The sequence below is a fragment of the Miniopterus natalensis genome, chromosome 6 (genome assembly GCF_054644295.1).
Source record: "Miniopterus natalensis isolate mMinNat1 chromosome 6, mMinNat1.hap1, whole genome shotgun sequence".
Lineage (NCBI taxonomy): Eukaryota > Metazoa > Chordata > Mammalia > Chiroptera > Miniopteridae > Miniopterus > Miniopterus natalensis.
The window spans coordinates 27,408,087-27,425,914 of NC_142086.1; the positions used below are offsets into that span (position 1 = coordinate 27,408,087).

At 40.2% G+C, this 17,828-nt stretch overlaps 1 protein-coding gene and 1 pseudogene across 4 annotated transcripts in view; one reads left to right on the forward strand and one right to left on the reverse strand.

The window, feature by feature from the left end:
- The window catches only part of TMEM45A (transmembrane protein 45A), a 74,353-nt gene that overhangs the window by 18,954 nt on the left and 37,571 nt on the right, over positions 1 to 17,828 (reverse strand). The window contains exon 1 of one of the 4 annotated variants that reach the window (XM_016199708.2): positions 13,097 to 13,268. The exons of 2 other annotated variants lie outside the window; for them this stretch is intronic. The gene's annotated coding sequence lies outside the window, so the exon portion shown is untranslated. Of the gene's footprint in view, positions 1 to 1,912; positions 2,004 to 13,096; positions 13,269 to 17,828 lie in introns of those variants that run through there. One more of the 4 variants, XM_016199707.2, reaches the window with a different exon arrangement.
- On the forward strand, positions 2,428 to 2,774 carry LOC107527080 (large ribosomal subunit protein P1 pseudogene; annotated as a pseudogene).

Below are 17,828 nucleotides of genomic sequence, written 5' to 3' on the forward strand. Positions count from 1 at the left end.
AGCATCCCTCTTATACCTTATCAGAATACCCAGTTCTCACTTTAATGAATTCTTAGTGTGATAAGTCATTGAAGGCCTGTCCTTGTCATCAGCCTCTGTGTTCATTACTGTATTATAAGAGCCTATGTAGCAAGTAACTGGGACCTCTCAGAGGGTAGGGGTTCCACTTTTTGAGGCTCCAGGTATATTAAAAAAGAAAGAAAATGCCAAAAGAGAGTTACAAAAATTATGGTTGTTTTTAAACCACAAGGCACTTAGAGGTGAAATGACTTGCCCAAAGTCATGTAGCTAATGAATGATAAAGTTGTGATTCATACCTAGATTTAACTCATAAACACTTTCGACACACACATAAAATATATAGCTAATGTTGAAAATAACATGAAAAATTAAATTTGGAGCCGTTCCTAAATGTGAAAACTGTAGGCTAAAGAATCTCCCTAAACCACCTTCAAGACCTGCTAACAGGTTCCTGCTGCCCCAAGGGCTGAGCAAACCAGTATAGTTCAGTAGGGCCATTGGGATGTGATAGGGAGCCAATGGGGATGTAAGTAGTTGAAGGCTTTTAAAGAGGGATAGGAAGTGATCGGAGTAAGGGGGAAAGTGAGTCCCTCCCTGTTCCTACTTCAGTTACAAAACTTCTGTATCTTTAGCCTTTTCACCTAAAACAATCTGATGGTTCCAATCATTTTCTGCTTAAATGACCTAAACAGAACGAAGTGAAAGCAGGCTTGCTCTATCTGCCTGACCCAAAAAACCCAGTTGCTCCCAGTGGCACCTCAAATGACATTCATTTTTACTTCATTTTCAATGTGGAAAGAAAAAGTTGCCCAAGTCCTCAAATATCACTTCAATGTCATCTCCTAGATGACACCATTACCCATAGATCTTTTTTTTTTTTGTCCCCTGCTTAATGTTCCCCACAGGCACAATTTATTACTTGTAAAAGCCAAGCACTCCAGAGTTTGATTAGATCTTAATCCAAATAACAGACACATCCCCCTTGGAAAGAGAACACAGGGCTTTCCTCACCCGCAAAGCAGAACATACCTGCCAGCCAGCCAGCAGAAACCCCCAGGGAAAATCACCAGGCAAGGAAACAAAAAGGTCCTTTTTCAACATCCTCCCTGCCTGATCTCACCACTTATAACCTCACAAAGGGAAAGTGGTTCACCCAGACCTACAAGGATGCAAAATTCAATCACTGGCTTCCAACTTCAGTTCATTCTAAAAATTCATTCTCCTCCCCCATCCAAAAACCTCTCTGCTCCTAATGACACCAAAATCACCCTCTGGGTTAAAGACGTGATACAACTCTTGATATCCATATTGGCCCCTTTTTTACTGACTGCCCTCCTCCAACACACACACACACACACACACACACACACACACACACACACTCATTCAGTACCCAAAAGGGAAATATTTTAAAAACTCCAGCACTTAGAGATAATATTGGGTAGATCCCAAAATCTACATTGGGTGTTAGGTGTTAATTCTCAGTGTTACAGTCACATAAAACACAGACCAGGCCTGTGCACGAAAGGGGGAAGTAACCCAGAGGAAAATATTCTACAGTATCCTTGGTGGCATCTCAACCAAATAGCTAACTCTAATAGAAAATAAATACCATAGAAGAAAACTTAAACCAAAGTTTCACTTTGAGCCGCCACTAAAATGAAGTATTTCTAAATCTTAATTGACTCATATTTTAAGACACATTTGTAAATTCCAATACACTAAACCAATTTGAACTATTTCTTGAGCTTCCCTTTACTATTTGCCTTAACATTCAAAGTAAAGCATATACAAGCATATGTAGTTTTAAATTTTTTTGATTCTCTAGGATTTCGTACTAGCACTTTCCCAAATTTCAAATGTTTTGAAAGTTTTTTTAAACTATCCTTACCTTCACACTTTCCTCAATGCCAAGTTCAACTCAGTTCTCTTCTTCCCAGAATTTATAATGGTTCCAGTCTCAAGAAGGAAAAGCAGGCACTGACTGATCTCAATCTAAAACTCTTCTTCCTTGGAGACTAAACCAATGTGCTCATATCTCCTAGAATGAAGTCGAGCAGATGAGCCTTCAGGATGTCACAATTCTGCATAAATGTGAACCTAGAGACCACACCCTTTTGAGCATCATACCTTTCTGTCTAAACTTGTACCATAGAGTGTTTCCCAATGGGACTCACCTTGTTACCCCTCCCACATGACCACTAGCTTCAGGCATGTACTACCCACTGTGAGAACTGAAGCCAGTGGGGCAAGCGTGATCTTTGCTATCTCTCTTCCAGGCCATCAAGATGAACATACAGCCCTTGTCCCCAGCTGCCGGTAAGGTGCTCATTTCTTCCGAGGAAGCTAAGGCCGCATTGGGGTGAGGCCCTCACTTCACCTGGCGACTAGCACCACTCCGGGCAGCGCCCGCCCACTACTCGCCCACACCATGGCCTCGGTCTCAGAGCTCGCCTGTATCTACTCGGCCCTTATCCTGCATGACGAAGAGGTGACAGTGACAGAGGATAAGATCAGTGTCCTCATTAAAGCAGCTGGTGTAAACGTTGAACCTTCCTGGCCAGGCTTGTTTGCAAAGGCTCTGGCCAAGGTCGACATCGGGAGCCTCATCTGCAGCGTAGGGGCTGGTGGGCCTGCCCCAGCAGGAGGCCCTGCCCCCTCCACCGCTGCTGCCCCAGCTGAGCAGAGAGAGGAAGCGAAGAAAGAAGTCGGAGGGGTCTGATGATGACACGGGCTTTGGTCTTTTTGACTAAACCTTTTGTAACACATTCAATAAAAGGCTGATCTGTGTTGCAAAAAAAAAAAAAGAAAAGATGAACATATGACAAAGGGAATGGTTATGGCAGCTGTAATGTAATAGAGCCTGTTGGACAAGTCCTATAAAGACAATCCATTTCCTAACATATGGCCTCAAACAAGACATTGCCACAGGTGCCAGGGCTGGAGTCATGACCAAAACCAAAGTTATAGGAATAACAAAAAATGATGGAAAAAATTGCGATAGGTCAATAATGAAGTTCGCTAGCTTCCAAGGAATATGCAATCTGGTAGAGAGATAAGTGCATAAATTATTCTAATCCAATGTGAGGCTTGCACAAAGTGAAATGGAAACAAGGAAAAGGCGACAGTCTGACTCTAGAGAGCTGGCAGCTGTTATCCTGTCTATACCCTAGTGTTATTTTTCCTCTCATTATTAAACCTTTGGTGAGCAAGGGCAATATCCCCCATAATGCCTTGCACCTAGTTAGCACTCAAAAAATAGCCAGTGAATGATGAGCTCCTGCATGGACTCAACCTCCCTGAAACTCTGACTTAGGTGGCAACCAGTATCAGAAACAGCTGCAGTGGTTAAATGCAGATTCCTGGGCTCCACTTCAGATCTACCAAATCCATCAGCAGGGGGAGGCCCAGGAGTCTAAATTTCAACAAGCACTCGCCAGTTGATTTTTATGTGTTCTTGAGTTTTGAAAACCAAAGGCTTAGAGTATATGAAAACAGGCAGAGTGATGCTACGACAGAAAAATTTAAATGTGACCTCCCCACTGCCATACCCCAGAGGCCATTTGTCAGCTGTCAGTGTCATAAACCCTGGCACCTGATGAGTTTGCTCATATTGGATGGAGGCGGGTGGCTCAATAGCTGCTCCTGAGGCCAGAATAATAATCTGACTGTCACAAGACAATAATCATTCTAGAGTGCTGCCATTCTAGTTATTTTATCATATATTAAGATTCTATTTTGTCTTGATCTCTTCTATACCCCGGCATTTTATTCCCACACCCCTCTCAATCTTTAAATAACAAAAACATCCATGTGTCATGGACAATTCTTAGCCAAACATCCAGAATGACAAACAGAACTGTAAACTTGAAAATATGATGTATGGTGAGGTAATCTTAAGATTTATGTCTTAAGGAAAAAACAAACCAAAACACAAATAGAAAGTAAGAACAAATGTTATGTTGCATCACCTGCCTGTAACCAACTCTTTAACGTAAACAGAAGCGTGGGCTGTTTCTGTGAGTAATGCAGACCTGAGATGCGAAGAAAGCCAGCGTTCATTGAGCATCTGGTATGTGCTAATACCTTTTCAGTTATCCTCTCTTTGAGACAACTCAAGGAAGTATTATTTCCACCACACACATGTGAATACTGAGACGTCGGGAGATTTACTAATGTACTCGAAGTCACAGAGTTAGTACAGACTAGAGCTAAGATCCCAAATTCCTTATATATCTGATTCCAAATCTCATACTATCCCCCTAGATAAGGGAAGACACTAGAAAAGGTCTGTGAGTAGCCCATCAATTTCCATCAATCACCTTTAAGTGGGTTAAACACTGTAGGGAAAGGGCTTCTCCTTCTGGGATTTTCTACCATTGAGCTGCTGGCACATGTGAAGGAGGTGAAACTTTTCTTTCCCACCTACTGTAGTCAAAGTCAGAGAGCACAGGGCTGCCAACAAAAGGGAAAGCTGGGCTGACTTGTCTGCTAGGACTTCATTTGACAAAGGTCTAGACGCTAGAGATGAGTATAAGTGATGTGGTAAGAACCTAAAAGTTTGTAGTTTCCTTATATAGATCTTGTACCTATTTTGTTAAACTTATACCTAAGTACCTCTTTTCTCCCCTTTTCTTTTTTGGGGGAGGTGCTAATATAGCGGTATGTTTTTCATTTCAAATTCCGACTATTTGTTGCTGGTACACAGGAGAGCGGTTGACTTTTCTCTAATAATCTTGCATCCTGCAACCCTGCTAGAATAGCTTATTGGCACCAGTAGGGCTTTTTGTTGTTGATTCCTTGGGATGTTCTGCAAACAATTATGTTATCTGCAGACAAGGACAGTTTTATTTCTTCCTTCTCTATCTGTATACTTTGTATTTCCTTTTCTTACCTTCCTGCGTTAGCTAGGACTTCTAGTATAATGTTGAATAGGAGCGGTTAAAGGAGACGCGCTTGCCTTGTTCCCAGTCTTAAGGGGAAAGCATCTAGTTTCTTACCATTGAGTACAATGTTAGCGGTAGGTTTGAGGTAGTTATTCTTTACCAAACTGAGGAAGTTTCATTCTCTTTCTAGTTTGCTGCTTTTCAAGTGTTTTCAAATTTCTTTTAAAACAAAACCTAGGAAGGTGGTTTAGAACCAAATAATAGAGAACCTTAAATGCCAGGTTAAGAAGCTTAAGCTTTATTCTACAGACAATACAATAAGAAGAGGCTGAACGTTTTGAGCAAAGAAGGGATATAACAGAGATGTGCATCAGAGCCCTTAAAACCATCCCATAATACAAAAATCTAGTTTCTATTCAAAGATGTCCTGAGAAGGGGACTCCTCTAACTACCTTAGCAACCCGTTCTGGTGACATACAAACGTCACTCTCTGTTAGCCTTATAGCAAACTCCAATCCCTTTGAGGTCCCGGGGAAGGTGCAGAACACTCATCAGTCTTGATAAACGGCTCCCTCAAAGACATGGGCCCCAAACTCAACCCAGTATTCTGCTCCCCACTCTCTGCCCGGAGGAGAAATCTGTGTGACTGTGGATAGCCAAAACGCAGTAACCACACCTGAATCAACAGCGTTGACACACGCATTTACATCACACCTTCCAGCAGGGCAGCGCTATTCTCAGGAGCTCTATTGACAGTGACATCTGGATGAATCCTTGTCATATCTATAGAGGATTTCTGTAGCCCAGTTCTCATGGCCTTGGCTGATTCACCTCTTTACCCACTTCCCTGCATCCTGCTCTTCCCTTCCTTTTCTCTCTTCTGCCTGCCACAACCCATTCTCAGAAGGCAGCAGAGATGTATCAGGATCCTAAGCAAATTGCTTCCAAGAGCACAAGGATCATCTTGGGAAAGAAAGACACTTCTGGATCAAGTTCCAAATTCAGGCTTGGCTTGGATATCTGTGTGCAGAGGGGTGGCTGATAGAAGATAATCATTAGAAGCCCAAAGAACCAAAAATAAGGGGAAAGGAAACGATTTTCCAGGTAGGGCTAATAACTCTCTGGTTTCTGAAGCTCATAGGTTTACAAACTACACAAGCATCCAGTTCTCCCCACCCTTCAGCTTCATATTGCCCACTGGTGGATGTCTTTTCCCCAGCAGGCTACCCCATGAAATGTATTCTAATGTGATTTTCCTCTGAAAACCTATTCTTGTTCTCCACTTCCTCCTGCCACCAACACACACATAAATTTGATTTTATATGAATCCTTTCCCCTTGGGGAAGGCTCAGATGTGGGGCCAGGGTTAGGGTCTCCACATTTTTCCCACTGTATCCATCTAACACACACCCAGCCTTGGCAATGACCCAGAATAACTAATCATTGAGCCCCCTCCCTATGTCAGAAGGGACAATGGGAGATGCCAGAGAAAGGAAGTCATTTCTTACCTACGGATATCTGTGATTCCCTGGAAAGTGTTTTTGGGAAATTTCTGGCTTGTTGAGAGGAAATCCAATTTTCTTAGGAATAAGTGCCTCTAAGATTATTCATATACGTATGGGAATGACAATGAGTGCTCTTGGCTGCCTGTTCTACCATTCATTCCCTCATTCCTCTAACTATCCATCCATATTTTCAACAAATATTTATTAAACAACTATGATGTGCCAGGAACAGTCTATCCACTGGGGACATGAGATCAAATCAGAATTCTTATTTTAACCAGATCTCCAGGTGATTCATAAGCACATTCAAGTTTGAGAAACACTGGTTGAGGGCAGAATTTCTCAACAGTGCTATTGACATCTCAGGCCCGAGAGTTCTTTGCTGTGTTGGGCTGTCCTGTGCCAAGATGTTTAGCAACATCTCTGGCCTCCACGTACTAGATTCTGGCGGCACTGTTTTCAAGTCGTAGTGATCAAAAATATCTACAGATATTAATTAATGTCCCAAGAGGCAAAATCACATTTCCTTCCCCATTAAGAAGTACTGGTTTAGTGAAATGCAAATCAAAACCACAATGAAATACCACCTCCCACCTGTTAAAATGGCTATCATCAACAAGACAAGAAATCACAAGTGCTAGAGAAGTGGTGGAGAAAAAGAAACCATCATTCACTGCTGGTGGGATTGTAAATTGGTACAGTCACTATGGAAAACAGTATGGAGGTTCCTCAAAAATTTTAGAATAGAGTTACCATATGACCCAGCAATCCCTCTTCTGGGTATTTACCCGAAAAATTTGAAAACATTTATTCATAGAAATATATGTACTCCTGTGTTCATTGCAGCACTATTCATAGTGGCCAAGACATGGAATCAACCAGTGTCCTTCTATACATGATTGGAAAAGATGTGGTACATATATATAATGAAATACTACTCAGACCTAAGAAAAGATGAAAGACTGTCATTTACAACACATGGATGGATCTTGAGAATACCATGCTAAGTGAAATAAGTCAGGTGGAAAAAGCCAAGAACCATATGATGTTATGCATATGTGGGATATAAAACTGAAAGCAACAAATGAACAAACAAACAAACACTCATAGACACAGACAACAGCAGGGTGGTTACCAGAGGGTGAGGGGGTGGAGGGAGGTAGAATAAGATAAAGGGGGTCAAATATATGGTGGCAGAGAAAACTTGACTTTGGGTAGTGAACACACAATGACAGGCAATGTATTATAGAATTGTATACTCGAAACCTATATAACTTTTTATTTTAATTACTTTTTATTAAAATATAACATGCATGCAGAAAACTCTAATAAATTAAATATTACCAGAAAACCAAAATTTCTCCTTGAGATCTCTCCTAGTTACCAATACTTCTTACCAAATTAAGTATCCTGATTTTTATTTTTATATATTAGTTTTACCCAGTTTTGAACTTAATATGTATTTTTGTAGGAATTTTTTAATATATGCTTTATATATTTCATGTAAATGTTTGTGAGAATACATCTCATTGCATGTAGTTTATTTTGATTGCTATATAGCATTCAATTCTGTGAAACCTATATAACTTTATTAACCAATGTCATCCCAATAAATTTAATAAATGTTTTAAAAGTGCTGGTTTAGAAGGCCCTTGGTCAAATTCCCTTAACATAAAAAGAATTTTTTCTTTTCTTTTGGGAAAAAGGGAAATGTAACAAATTTAGCTGTTAACTATTGTATGAAAGTAGGTCCAACCAAGATTATGTGCACCTTTTTCAGAAAGATAATGAACACATTATTGTAACTAATAGAACAAACAAAACATCATTTGGAAAAATAATGTTTGCAAATTTCCCATGGTCTTTTACATTAAAATCTTTCAAGTTTGTGGTTTCATTTCATATTACTACTGAGGACAAAGAGGGGCTGGGCATTAAATATGGCATACATGAAGTCAAGCACTTATTATTGGATGTCATCACTGCCAAATACATTTGTCCTAGGTGCAGTCATATAAAGGTCTATCTAGAATATCTCCCCATTTTGAAAAAGATGGCCAATGTGGACATAAGGCTCTGTGCCCACTATCAAACAGTGGAAATGAAGGCAAGAGAGGGAAAGTCATGTTCCAATCTAGCTTATGAAAGAATAAATCACATAAGCAGAGGCTGAAACAGTAGGGTGATAGCTGAACACTGTGCAATTTTGACTGGAGTAGAGGAGGAATCATCAGCAGAATAACTCTTTAGTCTCTCAGACTCTTGGTGTTAGGAAATTTATGTCTCATTTGTTTATTGTAACTGTTATTTTTTAATATGTTTTTATTGATTTGAGAGAGAGAGGAAGGGAGAAGGAGAGAGAGATAGAAACATCGATGAGAGAGAAACATTAACATCGACAGGCTGCTTCTTTCATGTCCTGTTAGAAATCGAACCCTCGACCTGGGCATGTGCCCTAAACAGGAATGGAACCGGTGACCTCTTGGTTCATGGGTTGACACTCAACCACTGAGTTCCACTGACTGGGCAGTAATTGTTATTTTTTTTAAGCTCAATCTAAGAAATAATGATTCCTGACTTTGGACAGTACCTATGACAAGTAAAGAAAGAAACAAGATAATTTTAGCTACTGATAAAATAACTCAAGACAATGTGAGAGATAGCAAGCTCAGCTTAGGGGAGTGGGGACAGTGGTTCCACATTGGAATGCTGAGCCGGGCTGAGCTACGCTGAGCTGAGCCAAAGTATCAAGGCTATGTCCCTGCCTCTGTGAAGTGGATGAGGCCATCGGCCCAGCCCTGCCTGTGAATGCATCAGTGGTACTGGTTTCATTTCAAAGAGGCAGCTAAGCTTGAGACAATGTCCATAGTCAGTAAGTGGTAGAAAGCAGAAGAGGAACCCAAATATCTGGGGTACTGGTGGGCGTTGTTCTTTCTACAATACCAAATACCCCTGCTTTCGTGCCCTGTTGCTGCTCTAACAAATTACCATGAAAGTACAACACAAATTTAATAACTTACAGTTCTGAAGGTCAGAAGTCTGAAATGGATATCCCTGGAGTAAAACCAAGGTGTTAGCAGGGTAATTCTCCCTCTAGAGGCTCTGGGGGAGAACCCATTTCCTTGCCTTTTCCAACTTCTAAAGACTTCTTGCATTCCTTGGCTCGCCTTCCACCATCCTCAAGGTCAGCAACACAGTATCTTCCCCTCTCTCTCTCTGATACTAACCCCCTTCTTCTGTTGTCACAGGTCCTTCTTCTGACTCTGGTCCTCCTGTCTCCCTCTTATAAGGACCAGGATCCTTGTAATTACATTAGGTCAATTCAAATAATCCAGAGTAATCTTCCCATCCCAAAATCTTTAACTTAATCAAATCTCCAAAATCCCTTTTACCATGTGAAGGAAACCAGGATATCTCACACTAAAATACGCCTCTTTGAGAAAGACAAGTACCACATGATCTCACTCCTATGTGGAATATAATGAACAAAATAAACTGATGAACAAAAGAGATCCAGAGACACAGAAGCATGGAACAGACTGAAGGATCTCAGAAGGGAGGTGGGGGAGTGGGTGGGGAGAGATTAATCAAAGAACTTATATGCATATGTGCATAACCTAGGGACACAGACATTGGTATGAGGAAGGCTTGGGGGTGGGGTGGATGTGGGATGGAGGGGATCAATGGAGAAAAAGGGGAGACATCTGTAATACTTTCAACAATAAAGATAAATTCAAAATAAAACAAAATATACGTCTTTGATATAAAAATTACTTTGAGCCCAGCCGGACGTGGCTCAGCGGTTGAGCATCGACCTAGGATCCAGGCGATCAGGGTTCAATTCCCAGTCAGGGCACATGCCCGGGTTGCGGGCTCGATCAAAGACTTTTTCATCATTGATATTTCTATCTCTCTCTCTCCCTCTCCTTTCCTCTCTCTGAAATCAATAAAAATATATTTTTTAAAAAATTATTTTGAGCTGAAGGTAATTAAGCAGCAGCAAATGCAAGGAAAAGCTATCTATACCCTCCCCTTTCTGCCGAGGGCAGGATATAAATTCTTTTTTCACCAGAAATAGATTCTTAGCTCAGAGATGACACCAGAGGAATCTGCAAACAAACTTTATTTCATTAGCTCCCTCCCATATGTTTACTTTCCCATAGTTTGCCGCCTAAAACTGCTTTCAGTCTCCTACAAATGTGTTGTTCTTTGCTGAAGATGCTCTATAAACTAGAATTCTAAGCCACCATCTTGACTTACTTTTCACTGAGGTTTTCCCCTCTGTGATGTGCAGTGCATGCATTAATAAACTGTTTTTCTTAGTGTGAAGGTCCCTCAAAAAATTAAAAATGGAACTGCCTTATGATCCAGTGAAACTACTTCTGGGAATATAGCCAAGGAAACCCAGAACACTAATTTGAAAAGATATATGCACCCCCATGTTTACTGCAGTGTTATTTACAATAGCCAAGATGTGAAAGCAACCCAAGTGCTCATCAATAGACTAGTGGTTACAAAAGCTGTGGTACATAAAAAGTAATGAAATCTTACTGTTTGTGACAGCTTGGATATAATACAAGGTATTATGCTAAGAGAAATAAGTCAGACAAAGACAAATACCACGTGATATCACTTATATGTGGGATCTAAAGAACAAAATAAATGAACAAACAAAACGAACTTACAGACACAGAGAACAGACTGATGGATACCACGGGGAGGGGTATTGGGGAGCGGGGTGAAAAAGGGTGATGGGATTAAGAAGTACTAATTGGTTGTTACAGAATAGTCATGGGGACGTGAGATAAAGCTTTGGGAATATAGTCAATAATATTGTAATAACTCTGTGTGGTGCCATGTGGGCACCTGAATTATCTGAGGGAACACTTTGTAACCTACATGAATGTCTATCGCTGTGCTGTATACCTGAAACTAATACAAAACAGTGTTAACTGCAAAGTTAAATCAAAAAATAAAATAATAAAAAAATGTTTTTAAAAACTTCCATGCATGTATGGAGAGTCTCTTTATGTGCACTGACACATAAGTATTCTATTTTTTTACTGAACTGGAATTAATATATTAGATTTTCCTTTCATCGTCAATTGTCTATTGTTACATGTTTATATTAACTACTTTTTTAAATTATAAAAGTAATACATGCAAATAGATTAAGTAAACGTGTAAGAGAACACACAGAAAAGTAAAAGACCTCTCAATAAATAAATAAATAAATAAATAAATAAATAAAATAAATAAATAAAACTGTTTTCCTTTGTTAATCTGTCTTTTTGTTAAAGAGTCTCAGCTAAAAGTCTAAACGGGTCAAGTTTTGCCTCCCCAGGTTCTGCAGACACAGATGAGCTGGGATGCCCTACCAGCTCCAGAGCCGGCAGATGGGATCCTGGGAAAACAGGCAGAAAGCCAGCGATATGTAAGAATTCTTACCAAAGTCAGCAATCCCAGATCTCCATTTGCAGAGCCCAGCCAAGAAAGGAAGGTAAAAATTTTTCTTTCCCTTTCCTTCCAAAGTTACTTTCCAAATGTTTTTCCAAAAAAACATTTGTAAAACTTAGTTCTTTAAATTGTGACTCTGTGGATTTGGTTTGGAGATACATACAGCCTCTCAGAAATTGTCATTGTTTTCTTGTCTCTTTTGTGTATTTGCCATAAGGAAGCCATAAAGGGCCTTTGACGGCTCTCCTTTATTTTGTTTGTGCTGGGAAACTTTCCAGTATAACCCATCAGGTAACACAGATCACCGGGTCTGTGATTTAAGGCATCTCTGTGAAAGGACAGAGCTTCTTTACCACCTGTAACTATGAAGGTCTTTACTTTCTTAGAGTATCTTTGGGAGAAATTTTGGACCTTGAGATTACTGCATCTTTTGTATGCTTTTGGGGACACCTCTTGTGTCCACAGTTAAGCTATAAAGGCTTATTTTATTGGTTTTAAGCTATAGAAAGGCTTATCCATTAAAATGGATATACCTTTAAAGATTTGGACTTTTGTATCTAAAAGGAGTTTCTTAGAGAGCTCATATTCTACACAAGTGTCCTACTGGTACCTAGAAATTAGCTTTAACAAGGCCCTAAGAACATACATTAAAGCTGTTCTCATGCTGTAACCAGACCCCATCAGCTCCAGGCCTTCCTTTATTTTAGGCCCCCATCGAAAAAAATAAAAAAATTCATTGAACTGTCTTATACTTAGGAAAATAATATCATAAATAGTAATTGCTTTAAATTTATAACAAAAAATAAACATGCCCCTGAATTCCTTCTTTTATAAAAACAACCTACATTCTTTCATTGTCCCAGAGATGGCATCAAGTAAACCTCACTCCACTAGTTCCCTCCCATGTATTTACCTTCCCCCAATGTGCCGCCCTTGGAAGCCTAAAACTGCTTTCCTACAAATTGGCTGTTCTTTACCAAGGATGTTATATAAGCTGGAACTCTAAGCCTCTGCTTTGAGTTCCTTTTTGTTGAGGTTTCCCCGACCTGATGTGTGCTGCAAGTGCTAAAAAACTGTTTCTCTTGTTAATTTGTCTATTTGTGTAGAGTCCCAGCTATAACATGGATAGAGGTCAAATTTTACCTTCCCTACACATGTAAGGTAACATATTCTCAGTGTCTGGAGATTAGGACATGATCGACTTTGGGAGACCATTATTCAGCTTACCACACCTCCTTAAGAATGACGGTCACCAACAGGCAGAGGGGAAGAAGAGAGTAGGAACAGCAGTTGCCCTCTACAAACTCTCAGGTCCCAAGTCACTGAGGGAGACTCCAGAGCATAGCGTTATCTACTTCTCAATCTTGGCTGCACCATAGAATCCCTTGAAGAGTTCATAAAAAAGCAACCAATGCCGGAAGTCCATTCTTAGAGATTCTGTTTCAATTAGTCTGGGCGAGCCCAGGCATTGACACTAAAATTCCCTCCAGGTGAATAAGAGCCCAGATTCTGGTATCAGACTGCTTGCATGCAAAGGCCAGCTCCACCACTGTGCTTGACCTGACGGACATTTTTTAACTTTGCCTCAGTTTCTTCTCCTACAAAAGGAGAATGATGCCCCGGCTGGTGAGGCTCACTGGTTAGAGTGTCGTCTCACACACCAAAGTGTCACAGATTCTGTTCCCGGTCAAGGGCACATACCTTGGCTGCAGGTTCTATCCCTGGCCTCAGGAGGCAACCAATCAATGTCTCTCTCTCACATGAATGTTTCTCTTTCCCTCTCTCTCTCTCTCCAGCCCTTCCAGTCTCTCTAAAATAAATAGGAAAATATCCTTTGTTGAGGGTTAACAAAAACAATAAAATAAAATAAAATAAAATGAGCATGATGATATTCATAGAACTACCTTATAAAGCTGAGGATAAGCTGACATAATACAAGTAAAGTTCTTGCCACATAGTAGACACCGCGTAAATGTTATAGGTTGTTTTTGCTTGAAATGCCTCCAAGCTCTCCAGAGGTGTGTCTTATTCCAAGTCAGGCAGGAACCCCAAGTGCTCTCTGTGTGTCTAGGCTGTGAAGAATGGGACTGGGAGGCAATAGAGCACAATTTCCCGTGCCCTGCTGGTTGCGATGGGCTCCAGAAGAGGCCACCCAATGTGCCAAGGGAGGGACGGCATGAGAGTGGAGTTGCAGGGCTCCTCAAGCTGGAGAATATAAAAAATTAGATGGGTAAGAAAGAAGAAACAGAAAGGCTGAAGCTGGGGTAGAAAAGCTGCGGTAGGGCCCGGCTGGGCATGGCTCAGCAGTTAAGCGTCAACCTAGGATCCAGGCGATCAGGGTTCCATTCCCGGTCAGGGCACATGCCCGGGTTGCGGGCTGCAGCCGATCAATGACTCTCTCATCATTGATGTTTCTATCTCTCTCTCTCCCTCTCCTTTCCTCTCTCTGAAATCAATAAAGATATATTAAAAAAAAACAAAAAAAACCCGAAAAGCTGCGGTAGGCTATTAAATGGGAGGGAAGCTAAGAGCCGTCCAATAGTGCCCACACATTTTACGTGCACAATTAATTTAACCCTCATAGTTATTCTCACTTTAAAGATAATGGTGAAGAGGTGCATTTCATAATGATGATAACATGATTCACAACAGTGTCATCAAAGAACCAAGATTCAACCCCAAGTCAATGTCCAAAAGGGAAAAGAGGGGGAAAGTGGCATCTGTTGAGCATCCACCACTCTAGGAGTGTACAGAGTTCTGTCAATTCCACTTGATAGTATTTTCCTCCCCATTTTACATGAACGGGCCAGAGGCTTTGAAAAGCTAACTTGCCCAATTAGCAGTTAGCAGTGGTATAAACTGATTGTGAATTTTTTCATTCTTAGTGGTATAGGAGGTTCCATTTCCCTGACCCAAGCAAACTGTTAACTTGTTTCAATTTTATCAATTTTAGTTTTTTAAATAAGCTTGCTGTGCTGTCTCTCTGCTGTTTTAGTTGCATTTTCATAAAAATTTGAGATGAGCATTTTCTGGACATTCGTATTTAGTACTGATAAGATTTTAGTAAACTATGTGCTCACATAATTTACCTATGCTTTTATGAATTTGGGCTACTTTCCTTTAACAAAGAAAACAATAAAAACAAAACAAAAGGAACAAAGCCATGAAATAATGGGGGGGGGGAGAAAAAAGGTGAAGTAGCTTATAAATAGCAAAAGTGGGATCCTGACTCAAGTGCGCCTACCTTTAAGCCTGTTCTCTTCCCCATCGCATCCACCCTTCTCCGTGCCACAAGCTAATTGTAATAAGCATTACAAGAATCACGAGCATTTATTGAATGCTGACTCTGTATCTAAGAAAAGTCAAGTAAGATGACTGACATAGTTATCCACCTGGGAGGCTTAGAAATGCCGCCTCTCAGGCCCCAGCCCCTACCTGCTGTCAGAATCTGCGTGTTTAACAATCCCCAGGTAACTCAGCACTTTAAAGTTGGAGAAGACTGCTTTGGGTAGCTTTTGTTATGCTTTCTATCTTTCCAAAGAGTTGTTTTGGTAATGTAGGTATGGCCTAAGATGCTCCATTTACCAGACCTCACAAGGCACCAATGAAAGGTACAAAGGAGGCCGCTGTGGCTTAAGGATGATGTCAGGGAGGGGAGGAGGCCCACAAACACCCTTTCCCCAATACAGCTCTTTATCCCCAGTACACACCCTCCCCAGGAGCACACTCCTTAACAAGACCAAGTGCACTGAATGTGGGATTACCTAATGGCCCTGTGAAAGCCAGAACAGGATAAAGCAGTGTTTCTCATACTTGAGTTATATGCAACCTTTTAAAAGAAAAAAAGAAAAACGTTCTTTCAGAGCCAGTATGTTGACTTAAGTTGTTTTTATTATAAATTTTCTTAAATAGGAAAAAAATATATATAGACAACTATAAAAATAAAAACAATTTATAAATTAAATATAAGCAAAACTACAAAACCAACACAAATCAAATAAACTAATACAAATAATGTATAACAATGATTTCTCACCTTTCACAGCATAACTCTGGCACTGACAGCTACAGTGTATCTTCTTTTTGGTCCATAATCTGTATATTGTGTCACCCAAATTGACTCAATTCTCTATTCAAACTGAAAGCCCCTGAAAGGTTGTCTGGCATATTAAGCCCATCTTCTTTATTTTTTATTTTTTTATAAAATATTTTATTTATTGACTTCAGAGAGAGGAAGGGTGAGGGAGAGAGAGATAGAAATATCAATGGTGAGAGTCATTGATTGGCTGCCTTCTGCACACCCTCCACTGGGGATCGAGCCCGCAACCCGGGCATGTGCTCTGACCGGGAATCGAACTGCCATCTCCTGGATCCTAGGTTTATGCTCAACCACTGAGCCATGTTGGCTGGGCAAGCCCATCTTCTTTATTCATCAACCTTTGATAACAAAAGCAGTGCTATTTGCCCTGTCATGATCCTAAATACAAATATGGGCTCCAACACTGAGATCACCGATTGAACTCTCATACAAGATGCTCATCCAGGTAGTCTAGAATACGCTTATTCTTAGTTATTGCTGAGATGAAAATGCAGTTAGAAAATTATAACAGAGCTTGCAGACCTTCCTCCCTGCCCCCAAGAATATGTCAGCAGACACCTATATGAGATTATCAATTCAACTTGAAAAAACACTGGGATAAAGAATTAGGAAAAGCTATACCCATATACTCAATGAGGGAAATATTCTCTTTATATAAAAATTTCTGCTAATAGCTGCAGAAGAAATTATATAATTTAGAACTTTAGAAACCCTAATAAATTAGTAAATTCAGGCATTGATAAACAAAGATTGCTGACATCCAAGAAAGACAACCAGACAAGATGGGCCTGACGTATTATCCCCCCAAAAAAATATTGAACCTGGGTGTGCTCCTCTCTGTATTATCAACTTACAGGAAATACAGGGACAGAGAAGCATGTTAAATGACACAGGGATGCAACCAGTGAAATCCAGATGATGCATTCTACAGGACAAACTAGTTTTTCCACAGATAAATTATAAGCAAAACAAAGAGAGATGAAAGGAGAACTTGTATATCAATAGACTCCTCTGAATCAATGTGTGGGCTTAATTTGTATCTCGATTCAAACAAAAATAATTCAGAATTTTTAATTTCATAGGAGTGATAAGAGTATTGTGTTTTAAGTTTTTAAAAAGAATATTCTTTAGAGATATATGCTAAAATATTATGAACAAAATAATATGATGACATTAGTTTCAAAATTGTAACAGTTCATTTTATATGTCAGATTGGCTAAGCCCATAGCACCCAGTTTGAGGGCAAAGATCAGCTTAGTTGTTGCTGTGAAGATATTTTTATATATCATGCTCAACATTTAAATCAGTAGACAGCGAGCAAAACAGATTATCCTCGGCATGACCGGGTGGGGAATCTAATCACTTGAGGCCTTAAGAGTAAACCCAAGGAAGAAGTAATTCTGCCTCCACATTATCTTCCCAGTAGAAACTGCAACATCAACTCTGCCCCACAGAGATTCAATCTTGCTAGCCCTCATCATCTCAAGAGTCAATTCCTTAAAAAAATAAACAAATAAATAAATATCTCCGTATATTTTCACACACACACACACACACACACACACACACACACACACACACACACACACACACACACACACCTGTTTTGTTCTGTTTCTCTGGAGGACCATGACTAATACAAAAATTATATGGGGGAGAGAAGGAGTGGATGGAGAAATAGAACAAAATTGGCCATGAGAGTAATTGTTGAAACTGGGTAATGGCTACATTATACAGTGGTACCTCGGTTTTTGAACGTCTCCATTGACGAACATTTCGGTTTAAGAACGCCGTAAACCCAAAAGTAAATGCTTTGGTTTTCGAACGCGCCTCGGAAGTCGAACCTACCACACGGCTTCC